This window comes from Oryctolagus cuniculus, chromosome 8 (genome assembly GCF_964237555.1).
Source record: "Oryctolagus cuniculus chromosome 8, mOryCun1.1, whole genome shotgun sequence".
Classification (NCBI taxonomy): domain Eukaryota; kingdom Metazoa; phylum Chordata; class Mammalia; order Lagomorpha; family Leporidae; genus Oryctolagus; species Oryctolagus cuniculus.
In genome coordinates this window covers 109,497,930-109,509,944 of record NC_091439.1, presented here as the reverse complement: position 1 = coordinate 109,509,944, position 12,015 = coordinate 109,497,930, and positions in this window count along the sequence as shown.

Sequence of the window (12,015 nt, the reverse complement as noted above, 5' to 3'; positions counted from 1 at the left end):
TCCTGTTTACTCTCTCCTGCCGCAGAGCTGGGGGAAGAAAACACAGAAATGTTTTCCAGAAAGGATGAGACAGCCTGGCATTCAGAGACTCCACCCACCAGGAGCAGGGCCCAGGAAAAACCACAATAAAACCCTGGATGAACTGGCACCGAAAGACTCCCGGCCCAGAGAGCAGGTGGTGACAGGTGTTTGCTCTGGGCTCTTGTGGTGGTCTCCATCACCCTGGCTCAGGAACACAAACTTGCACATGGTGAACCAGAAGACAACAGCACAAGAGGCGATGTTAAAGCTGGCGGTGTGGCGCAGCGCGTATGCCACTGCCTGTGACGCCGGCATCCCATGCGAGCGAGCACTGGTTCGAGTCCCGGCTGCTCCACTTCCAATCCCGCTCCCTGCTAACGCGCCTGGGAAAGCAGTGGAAGATGGCCCAAGTGCTTGGGCCTCTGCACCTGCATGGGAGACCTGGAAGAAGCCCCTGGCTTCGGCTTGGCCCGGCCCTCGCTGTTGCAACCATTCCTGGCTCCCTGCTTCAGCCTGACCCATTGCAGCCATTTGGGGAACGAACCAGCAGATGGACAATCTCTCTCTCTCTCTCTCTCTCTCTCTCTCTTTGCCTTTCAAATAAATAAATAAATCTTTCAAAAAAATAAAGCTAAAATGAAAAGCTGGTGGCTTGCTTTGGAAGGGGCGGAAAACCCAAGCCAGGACACGAATAAACCCCTCTATGCCTGTGAACAGTGCCCGCCGGTTGTGCCAACAGGGAGAGTTGGAGGGAAAAGTTCAGGGCATTAAAAGAGCGAGAAAGTAGCAACTGCAAAGCCAGCCCGGCAGGTAACTGGATCTCTTTCCCATTACGGACTGAAAGGATCCCATTGTCCCAGACGCCAAGGGAAGGTCGGTGTGAACTTTAAAACTTGGATTTGATTTGCCCGGGGGTTTGCATGGGATGGGGCCATTTGAGAGAAAGAAAACAAGTTTGTCCCCAGAGCCTCAAAGAAGACAGGCGTGTCGGAGCGTCGGTGGCCCTGGCTCTGATGGGGTCGGAGGGTTTGGCCGCTCTCTGGGCCTTTGTTCTTGGGAACCTTCCGCCCAGGAGGGAGGGCTGGGGCACCGCCGGCCCCCTGGGGGTTCCATCCCGAGACTGCTGAATTCTCGGGTGTGGGGGGGGGTTGAATAATAGCTTCTGTTCAGTGGTGTTTTGCTTTCGTTGGATCCTCTTCACCATCCGGAGTCGGAGGATGGAGTTAGCCCAGGTGCTGGGAAAACCCGTCTCAGTCCGCACTGGGTTCCAGTCCCGGGCCCCCAGGAGCAAGGGGCTGGCTCTGTCTCACCTCCTTCTCTCCACGCCTTTGTCCTGGCCCAGGCCGGGGTCTGGGGCCGTCTTTGGAGACGTGAAGACTGCACCAGACCCCAGGAAGCCAGGGAAACCAGGAACTGAGACAGACCCTGGCCACGTGGAACTTTCCAGATGTGGAGACAGCTCATTCTCAGCCCGACAACCCGACCACTACCTCTGGCTGTTCGTGGCACTGCAACGCAGGCTAGGAACTTGACATCAGACGCCTCCCGGGCGTGACACCAACCGGCTCAATTTCAGCTTCCCGGCGGTGCCCAGCAGCAGAAGCACTAGGATCCCAGTTTATGGACGAAGAAGCCGAGGCTCAGAGCGAACTCGCTCAGGGGTCACACAGCAGAGCTGGGGGCGCCATCCAAGCAGCGTGACCACAGAGTCTCCAGCTGAGTCCTTGCCGTTGGAGACGGTGGGCCAGTGGGGGAGGGGTGTGACTAGGGGGCCTGACCCCCCTGGCTGTCTCCAGTCGCCCCTTGCGGGACGCTCCCCACGACAACGCCAGCATTACTGAGGTCTCCCCAGGGCCCTTCCTCGTGACGTCATCGCCGCAGTAACCCACAGGCCTCAGACAGAAGCCACTGTCAGGCCGCCCCCGACATCGGCACCCACACAGGAAGTCTGATTTCTGTTTAACAAGCATCCTGCCTTTATGTTGCTACAGAAATCATTTGTGCTCAGAAAATAAGGCCCAGGCACGAGCTGTGTGGCGAAGGCAGGGGAATGGACACAGGGCCGCGGTGAGGCTGCCGTGAGCTTAGATGTCACACGCCCATGCCCCCCCCCCCCCCCGCCCCGCAAGGTGACACCCGGAGCCCTGGCGTCTGTCAGCGGCGTTGTGGGCGGAAGTGTTCCTGTGTCGCAGGTGGGTCGTCCGTGTTTCCCAAAACTGCTGGACCCGTAAGTATCCGAGAGTGGGGCTGGCAGGCACAGGGCAGATCCGCTGCTCCCTGTCACCACAAGGCGTGCAGAACGTGACATGTGCCACACCGCCCCGTGACCCCCGCCTGTCACTAACAAGTACAGCTCAACCCTGGCTGTAAGAACACATCATCGCCCCTGTCCAAACAAACTCAAGTGCATTCAAGAGCCCCAGAGCAGATCGGGGGAAAGACTAACATGACTCGAGCTGGCCAAGATTCAAAATGTCATTTAAAGTCGCGCAGAAGAAAGGTTGTGCCCGTGAAAGGAACTGGAGTGACACCCTGGAAGGCACAAGGCTTCCGCCTTGTGTTCCCCAAGCTCCTGGGAGGGGCCGTCCGCCCTCGCCTGGCCCGCGTGCTGGTGGCCTGGGAAGAACAGCAGGCAGGAAGCCTGGACAGCTGTGTGCCAAGGGCCCAAGCCCAGGCCCGGCTGCTTGCCTCAGCTCCCTCCCCTGCCGGAGGGGAGGGAGGGGCCGCAGAGGGAATCTGGCTACCATCAAATTAGAAGCAGGGGCCGACACTGCACTCCTGCGACACCGGCAGGCATCTGTATTGGAGAGTCTGTTCCAGTCCCAGCTGCTCCCCTTCTGATCCAGCTCCCTGCTACTGCGCCTGGGAAGGCGGCAGAGGATGGCCCAAGTGCTGGGACCCCTGCCAGCCACGTGGGAGACGCAGATGGAGCCCCAGGCTCCTGGCTTCAACTTCGTCCAACCCTGGGTTACCGTGGCCATTCGGGGAGGGAACCAGCAGAAAGACAGAAGATCTTTCTCCATCTCTCTCTCTCTCTCTCTCTCTCTGCCTTTCAAATAAATAAATATTGCCTTTTTAAAAAATAAAAAATAGTCCTTTGGACTTTCAATGTCATTTTCATGGGGAACCTAGTCCAAGACCACTGTGAGGTGTAATTAGCTGGTTACTGGTAACTACTGGTTACTGCGGTAACCAGGAACTGCAAAGCTGCACCCAGTGACGGCTTATTCCACATCGGCAAACCGCATTCTCAGAGTGGAGAGGCGGAGCCCTGAGCGGCCACGGCCCGAGGGCTCTGACCGCGTGTCATTCCCATGGCAGTGGGCTGGTTTTCTCCGGAGTGAGTTCCTGAGCAAAGCGCTGGCACTTCCAGAACTGCCGTAATCTGGACAGCAGCCGGGACACAGCCGCCTCCATGCCCCGCGGGACGCCCCACTCGCCACGGTCCTCAGAGACCCAGCTGGTGCAGCATTTGATGGGTCTCAAAGCGGCCCCAAAGTGATCCGGCCAGGGGGGCGGCACCCTCACGGCTGCTGCAGATTCGTTGAGTAGAGTTGGCCACAGAGCCCACCCACCCACAAGAGGGCCATGGCAGGCCATGCACCTGCCGCTGATGACCGGCGGGCCGCCCCAGGTCTCTCTAAGCAGCACAGCTGGGAGTCCTGCTCTGCTTTTCTGCTGAGCGTGGCTTTACCACAGAGCAGAAGCAGGGCTCACACCCAGCTGAGGAGCTCACAAGGGGTCCTTAAGGATGGGGAGACCTCTTGGGATGGGTGGAGTCGAGCACTGCCTACCCCAGCCGCACTCAGATGCCCCGTTCCTACCACTGACTTCATCCCACGATAGTCAATTACCTTACTCCTGTGTTTGGAAGGAGGGACTAGGGAACTGGATTGAGTTCCCTCCCCCTTTCCCGGTCCAGGAGCCCGGGCATTCTGGGTAGGAGCAGGTGTCCTGGGAAGCTGCTGTCTGACATTGGTCTCCATCCAGGCTTCCATGATACCTGCTGTCTCTGTGAACTGCTGACAAGCACACGCACCTGCCCAGAGGTGAATGGCTATTTTTAGAGCATGCACTATCCTGATCCTAACAAAACATACATCCAGTGCCGGTGTTGTGGGTAAAGCTGCCGCCTGCAGTGCCGGCGTCCCATGTGGGCGCCGGTTCGAGTCCCGGCTGCTCCACTTCTGATCCAGCTCTCTGCTGTGTCCTGGGAAAGCAGTAGAAGATGGCCCAAGTCCTTGGGCCCCTGCACCCACGTAGGAGACCTGGAAGAAGCTCCTGGCTCCTGGCTTTGGACCAGTATAGCTCCGGCCATTGCGGCCATTTGGAGAATGAACCAGTGGATGGAAAATCTCTCAGTCTGTCTCTCCCTCTCTGCCTCTGCATCTCTGTAATTCTGCTTTTCAAATAAATAAATAAATAAATAAATATTTAAAAACACATGCATCCACTTTCAAAGGAGTGCTGGATTCGTTTGGCCAGTGCAGGGCTTCTCAGGACACCGCGAGCAGGGTTTGGGGGGAAGGGGTGAGGCGTGCTGGTGGCCCACCGGTGTCGCTGACGCCAGAAGACACATGGAGGCCCTGGTACTGTCAGAGACCTGCCACCCTGGATCGAGTGGCACTAGAAAGGAGAAGCGACGTACGCACCCCAGTACAGTATCACACTACCACGCTGGTCTGTACGCGGCCGCTTCAAAACTGCGTGGAGAACGGGATTAAGCGATGAGCTGCTTTGGGGCGCTGCTTTGGCATAGTGCGCATTTTCCCACGACCTTTGGGAAGACACTCTCATACTTGTCTATTACAGGAGAATTTCAGGCTTTCCTACTGCTGTGGCGCATACTTTCATTTTGGCTTGAGAATTCCCTTTAGCTTTTCTTGTTTAATTAAAATTATTATTTTTCCAACTTGTTCAAAAGGCCGAGAGAGTTCCCGTCCCACTGGCTCTCTCCCCAGATACCCACAGCAGCCAGGTCTGGGCCGGGCCAGGACCTGGATCTCAACCCGGGTCTCGCAGCAGGGTGACAGCGACTGTCCTGCCTGAGCCATCGCTGCTGGCTCCCAGGAGGCCTGAGCCACCCAGCACTCTGATCCCTGTGTGGGTGCCCCGGATCTCTCCTTGGATGGTTTTGCCAGGCATAGCGCCTTGGGTGCTTTGCAAAGTCCCCCCACCCCCACCCCCCGGGCTTTCTCAGACCTTTTTGGAGAGGTTTTTGAGCAGAGGAAAGCAACAGGTAAACATCTGAGGGGTTGTTTATGAAGCTGCTATTTGTCCTCCAGAATCACCGCACTGAGGGCGAGGTGGGGCGGGAGGCTGAGCAGCACTGGGAAAACTTCGGTTAAGGCTCCGCATAAACAAAGTCCTGCCTGCTGGGTCTGTGCACCTGACGCTCCGCCAAGGGGCGCGAGGGACCGCTCTGAACCGCACCTGCAGCGTGGGGTGGGGTAGACTCTCGCGTTGCAGACGGTCGGAGGACCCTGCCGGAGAGAGCAAGCCAAAGATCGGGATCCTGCACTGTCCCCACCCACGGTTCTCCGTCGCCTTAGCAATGATCTGGCCACTCCCCACTGAGGGTGGCTGGTGGCGGCGGTGCAGCGTGGGCGACCGCAGCGCCCCCTTAAGTCCGTCTCATCCTCACTCCTAAGGGAAGACCCCGGGAAAGGCGGGGGGAAAGGCGGGGTCTTCTAGAAGGCGGAGGGAAGAGTGGCCGAGGCTGCAGTGCCCTCGTACCCCGAGGGGGGCCGGCTGTGTGGCCCTTTGCTCTGAGCCTCACTCTGAGCTCTGCCCTGTCGGGGGTCCCCACAGTGACCACACTGTCGTAGGCCAAGGAGACGATTCTCTGTGTTGCTCTGCCTCCCTGGTGCCTTTGCGCTAAGTTCAGGGCAGGTGGTCCGTGACCCCCGGAGCTTGCACGGGCAGCCTGAGCTCGCGTGGGGGCCTTGGGTACGCGACTGGGCCTTGGTTCTCTTCCCAGGCTCAGCACAGGGCCAAGGGGGGAGCAGGGAGGCTCCGGGCACGGGGAGGCAGCCAGGAGCGGCGACTGCGTTAGTCCACTTTTCATTCCCCAAGGCAGTAACCCTATAAAGAAAAGGGGTTTATTCCGGTTTATTCTGGCTCCCGGTTCTGGAGATGCATCTGCAGTCCGGTGTTGGGTGATGCCTACTGGGTTGACCTCTGGTGGTGGCAGAGCGCCCAGGGCGCACGGGCATCACTCGGCAGGAGACAGGAAGTGTGTGTCTGTGTCTGTGTGGTCTCCCCCGAGGCCCCGACCCTCCCTCGAGCTGGGTGAAGCCCGGGACCTTGGACACTGGGCTCCCAGGCACCTTTAGAGACCCTGGCTTGCTCCCCTGGGGGTTCTGTTCTGACAATCATCGGACGCAGCAGTGTGCCGATGAGGAAGACGAACGCCTGTGTGGAGCCGTCATTCTCCCGCAATGCCTGCGTCCACAGAACGCAAGTTGGTTTTGTGAAAGTCGGCGTCTCTCCCGCTGTGGTCTCCGGAGATGTTAGCTTTTCCCGAGACTCCGGGTGCCACTCCGGGTGCCCACAGACCAAACCAGAGGGCGAGCTTGGGTCCCGCCTCTGCTTTCAATGCCAGTTTCCTGTAAATACACACCCTGGGAGGCTGCAGGCCATGGCCCAAGTGGCCCAAGTGCTTGGGTCCCTGCATGTCATGTGGGGGACCCAGACTGGGTTCCAGGCCCCTGGCTCTGACCCAGTCCAGTCCTGGCTGTTGTGGGCATTGGGGGAGCGATTCAGTGGATGGAAAACTCTCGTTAGTCCGCCCGTCTGTCTCTCTCTGCCTTTCAAATATTTGAAAATGCAAAGAATGAAATCTCTGAGTGGTCTTTGCCCCCTCTCTGTTGGAAGGGAACACTGATGTCTGAAAGCCTTGCAGCGTGGTCCTGTTTTGAATTCAGCGTCCAGATGTGACATTCTCCTTGGCTTTACAAAGAATTTGGGTGGAACATTTCCAGAGATGAACTAGAGCTTGTGCCAATTCGTTTGAATTAAATTCAACCCGGCCAGTATCTGCCGACTGTGAACTTGACGCCGTGCGGCAGGCACAAGGGGGCAGCGTCGGGGAGCCATGGGGGCATCCTCCCGGAGCAGTCATAAGGGCCTGTCAGCGTGCTGGGTTCACCCGTGAGACCCGCGAGGGAGGGGGGAGACACGGTGTAGGCAGACACTACTGTGCCCAGGCAGATGGCCGTGGAGCAACGGAAACTCGTACGCTGTACTCGGGCACCTGGGCTTGCTGGAGGGAGCAAGGTGACTATTCTGGGATGCCAGGCCTTCCTGGGGTCCTCCTCCCTGTATGTTTGCATCCTGTTTTAGGTGGAAAATTGGGCTCTCTCAGGGCCATGTTTGATTGATCTTATACTCCCACGTGTCAAGAGAACACAAATAACTCCATTTTAGCAATGGCACCTGGAATCTTCCTGCTTATTTATTTATTTTGAAAGGCAGAGTTATAGACAGAGACAGGGAGAGATAGGGAGAGAGAGGGAGAGAGAGAGAGAGTTGGAGAGAGAGATCTTCCATCTGCTGATTCACTCTCCAAATGTTCACAATGGCTACAGCTGGACCAATCCAAAGCCAGGAGCCAGGAGCTTCCTCTGGGTCTCTCATGTTTCCCATGCTGGTGCAGGGGCCCAAGGACTTGGGCCATCTTCTACTGCTTTCCCAGGCCATAGCAGTCAGCTGGATCGGAAGTGGAGCAGCCGGGACTTGAACCGGCGCCCATAGTGGACACCGGGCCCCGCAGGTGGGTGGAGCTTTACCTGCTATACCATAGCGCCGGCCCCCACGCCCAGATTCTAATGAAGAAAATGAATGTCCTGCCTGGGAAAACTGTGTCCTTGCTGAGGCCTGGCTGAGCCCAGGCCACCTGAACTGTCAAGGCTTACACACCAGGAGACCGAAACTCATTTTTTTTTATAACTGAGCAGAAAACACATGGATTTGTTCAGAAAGAGCTGCTGAGGAGGGTGGGAGCTGGTGGCAGGCTGGCTCCCAGCCCAGCAGATCTTCCGTCGAGTCTTGACAACCCAAACCCGCTGAACGCTGCGGTGCTTGGCGGTGGGGTGTGGCGTCCGGCTGCACTTCCGGGGCTGACTTGAACCTGCGCATAGAATGCAAGCGCCAAGTAGCCGTGGGGGGAGACTGGGGGGAGAGGCAAGGACTTCGGATTCCGCCAGGCTCTGGTCTGGGGCAGGAGCTTGAGGGGTGTGACGGTTAATTGCGTGCATCAGCTTGAGGCTGTGGTACCCAGTTGTTGGATCAGCCAGGAGTCTGGCTGTTCCTATGAGATATTTGTAGGTGTGGTCGAGAGTTACCATCCCCCAGAAGACTTTGGGTGAAGCAGATTGGCCCCGGAATCCGATCAGTTGAAGGTGCTGTGAGTGCACAGGGTGTAGGCACACACACACACACACACAAAACTGAGTTTATTAAGGAAACATCTAGAAGGAAGCCCAGCGTGAGCTCCTGCTGGCTTGGCCCCCAGAGCTCGCACCCACAGGCAGCCCAATAACTCTCCATACTCCTTCCTTACCAAAAGCACCCTTAGCCTGTCTGGGTAGGTAATGGCTGCCTAAAATACTCAACCTCCCAGCATGCCTTGCAACTCTAGGTGGTCATGTGATGCCGTTACAGCCAATGGGACTGGAAGAAGCCACTGCGTTTGCCTCTGGAAAACAGCTCTGCCCAGGATGGATGTGGGATGGCGCATTCTTTCCCAGCCTTGCTCTCCTCCCTCCCCCGCATTCCTCTTGGCTGGGACACACAGGCTGCATCCCGAGGCACAGCAGCCATCTTGCAATCATGAAGCTGATGGCCAGCAGGGGAGGAGAAGGGCTCCGAGTGGGGGACGACGTCAGGACTTCCTGCCCCCGCCCTGGGCTTCTTAATGCAGGAGAAGACATGGGCCTCTTCCTTCTTTGTGTGAATTTGGGGCGGTGCCCGGCTATTGGCTGTCGAATGCATTCCAGACGGGTGAAGTCACCGTGTCACTCACTGTGGGATCAAGCCACAGCAGAATTTCTAGGAGGCCACTAAGAAAAAAAACATGGCCTGGGAGATGAGGGAGGAGCCTGGAGGCCCAAAGGACTTCCCCTGTAAGCCCTTTTTCAATTAGCAAATTAGCTGAGTTTGAATGAACCTGACCCCTCGGCATCACCTTGACTGGGCAGAGGGCAGCCAAGGGTTTGCCATCCAAGATACGATTGGGAGCGTTGGGGGTGGGGCATTGTGGTGGCACAAATGATTGTGCTTAAGAACACAAAACCCCTTATGACTGGTGTCCCTGGAGCTGTAGTCCAGAGTGTCTTGTTTCTGCAAAATAGAAACGATTCAGGCATGACCTCCCCCGCGTGTACATAAAGTCCCATCTCTCACTGTTTCTTCCTCCACTTTCCCTCTTTATCCTTATTCACCGCTCGCTCATTCATCCAGTGCACATTTAATAAGTATACAGGGGCCGTGGACACAAAGACAGGGAGGACAAAGTCCTCGCCCATTCAGGAGCCCAACCTGCAGGGGACGGACGGGACCGCGAGCAGTCACCTGGCCAAACACCCTTGTAACTGCCCTAGAAGAGAGAAGAAAGTCCGTCGTGGGCCACAGAGAGCGCCCAGACTAGGAAGGACCCTCTTGTCTTCAGAGCTGTGCTTCGAAGTTGAAATGGGATTTTCCCGATTAGCGAAGGGAGCCTGTCTCCACTTCCTACGCAGACGTTAAAGCGGACTGGACCCGTTCACGGGTGACGGGGCATCCCGACCTGTTCGGGTACCCGGGGAAGCTTCTCCGCTCACCTGAATGCCAGAGCTGGGGGAGCGAAGGGGATTCTGGGGCTTTGACAGGCAGGAGGGAACGGGAGGGAGGTGAGAGCAGTGTGAGGCGAGGCTGGGGGAGTGGGGCAGGGGCAGGACAGCGCAGACGTGGGCTAAGCAGGAGATGCCGGCTTTCTGTTTGTGTTTTTCCTTTTCCTGAAGACAAAGAAACTCCTCCGCTGGAACATTGTCCGCGGGCGGGCGGATGACAGGCTCATCTTACCTGCCAGCAACTGGGAACGTGGGCAGCAGAACCGCCCTTTCTCTGGGATTCCGAGTTCTCATCGCAATCTTTGTAAAGCCGAGCTGCGACCAACCACAGGTCCCGGAGTCTCTCCCCATCTCTCGTGGCCCCCTAGTTCTTCTTCCCAATAAAAGCCGACGCACCGGCACCCGTTAATAACTGTCAGGTCTAATTAGGAGCAGCCTTTACCCTTTAGACTAGCGTGGGAAGCCCTCTCCACAGCAAAGCCTACCCTGTCGCTCTCTGAATGGGGTCCTAGGAAACCGAGGGTCAGACAAAGCGCCAGGAACGACGTGGATAACAGCAGGAGGGAATGATATCTGCACATAATGCAATCTCCAAAAAGCAGGAGCTGGAACCCGGCAGATACCATTGCACTGGCAGCAGCGTTTTATTCAGACCCTCCTGAATGTGTCGTTTGCCGCGGTCGGGGTGTCAGGCTGCGACCTGAATTTCCAAGCACGTGGCCTGTGCGGTCAGCCACGACCTTGGCACCAGGCGAGGATGGAGGCGCGCCATGCGGGCTCGCAGAGTCGGAGCTCCGGGAAGGAGGATGCTTTAGCTGGCCCAGAGGGACGGAGCTTCTTTCTTCTTCATTCGTGCAGTCTTCCTTACAAGAATGTGTGAGAGAGCACACGCACGTGCACACGCACGCAGACACATGCACACACACACATGCAAATGCACAAGCACACACATGCACACGCACGTGCACATGCACACACGCACACACGCACACGCGTGTACACGCACACACAAATGCACACACATGCACACACGCACACATGCATGCACACATGCACACACATGCACATGCACTCAGACACATGCACACACATGCGCACACACACGCACACATGCACATACACATGCACATACATGCACACACGTATGCGCATGGACATGCACGCACATGCACACACACATGCACACGCGCATGCGCACACGCACAGCCCGCGGGCAATTCCCCAAGGCCTGCTGGCGAGGAGCTCCCCAGAGGCAGCGCTCTGAGCAGCGCAGCCCCTTAGGAAAGGCGAAGAGCCGTGTGCTGGCTGAGAGGCAGCGCGCGAGACTCACGACGAGTCTACAGGAATCTCGGATTCTTCCCCAGGGAAAGGAGGAGCCGAGGTCAAGTGCAGAAGCCTGGGAAAGGATTACCATGAGTCTGGCTGAGGCTGCAAGCGGCGTTGTCAGGAATGCCGGGCTGTGCTTGGGGGGGGGGGGGGCTGGGATTTTTTTTTTTAAGAGATCTTAGGATCTGGGAGTCGACTTGGGAAAGAAACAAACTCCAGCTTAGTCTCAAACTTGAAAGGGCTGCCAGCCCGTGTGCCTAACCTTCACGTTCCAACTGCTTACCTGGGGTTTTCTTTGCCTTGTGGCAAACAGGCCTCTTGCTGCCCAGGGCTGGCAGTGCCTCTTGGAGGTGGACAAAGCGGTCATGGCAGAGTTTCCCGGAGCCCAGCTGAGGGGGTGGCGCTCGCTCTGCACCCCCCCCCCCCACCAGAAGCGCCGGCCTGGCTCCCCGCCCCTCAGCTCTCACTTTCTCTCTCCTGCGCCTACTGTCCTCAAAACACTTCCCCAAACGCTTTAGACCAAGGACAGCCACTTGGGATTAAGAATCTGTCCCATCAGAGCGGCGGTGGGAACCCGGGCGTCGGCAGCTTTCATTTCTGGGTTCTGTCTGCACCTCTGGAGGAGCGCCCACTATACCCTGCCTGGACGGTCTGTTCTCGCTGGGCTTGGACCCCAGGTAGACGCGTGGCTTGTCTGTTCGCACCCTTCCTGTATGTAGAGAGAGCCGCCGCCCGCTCGCTCAGGGCACTTCGGCTTCATCTGCGTGGGCTAGGTGCACTTGACCCCTGCCCCGCCCCCTAGAAACGGGCCCCTGGCAAGCACGGGCTTCTAGAATCT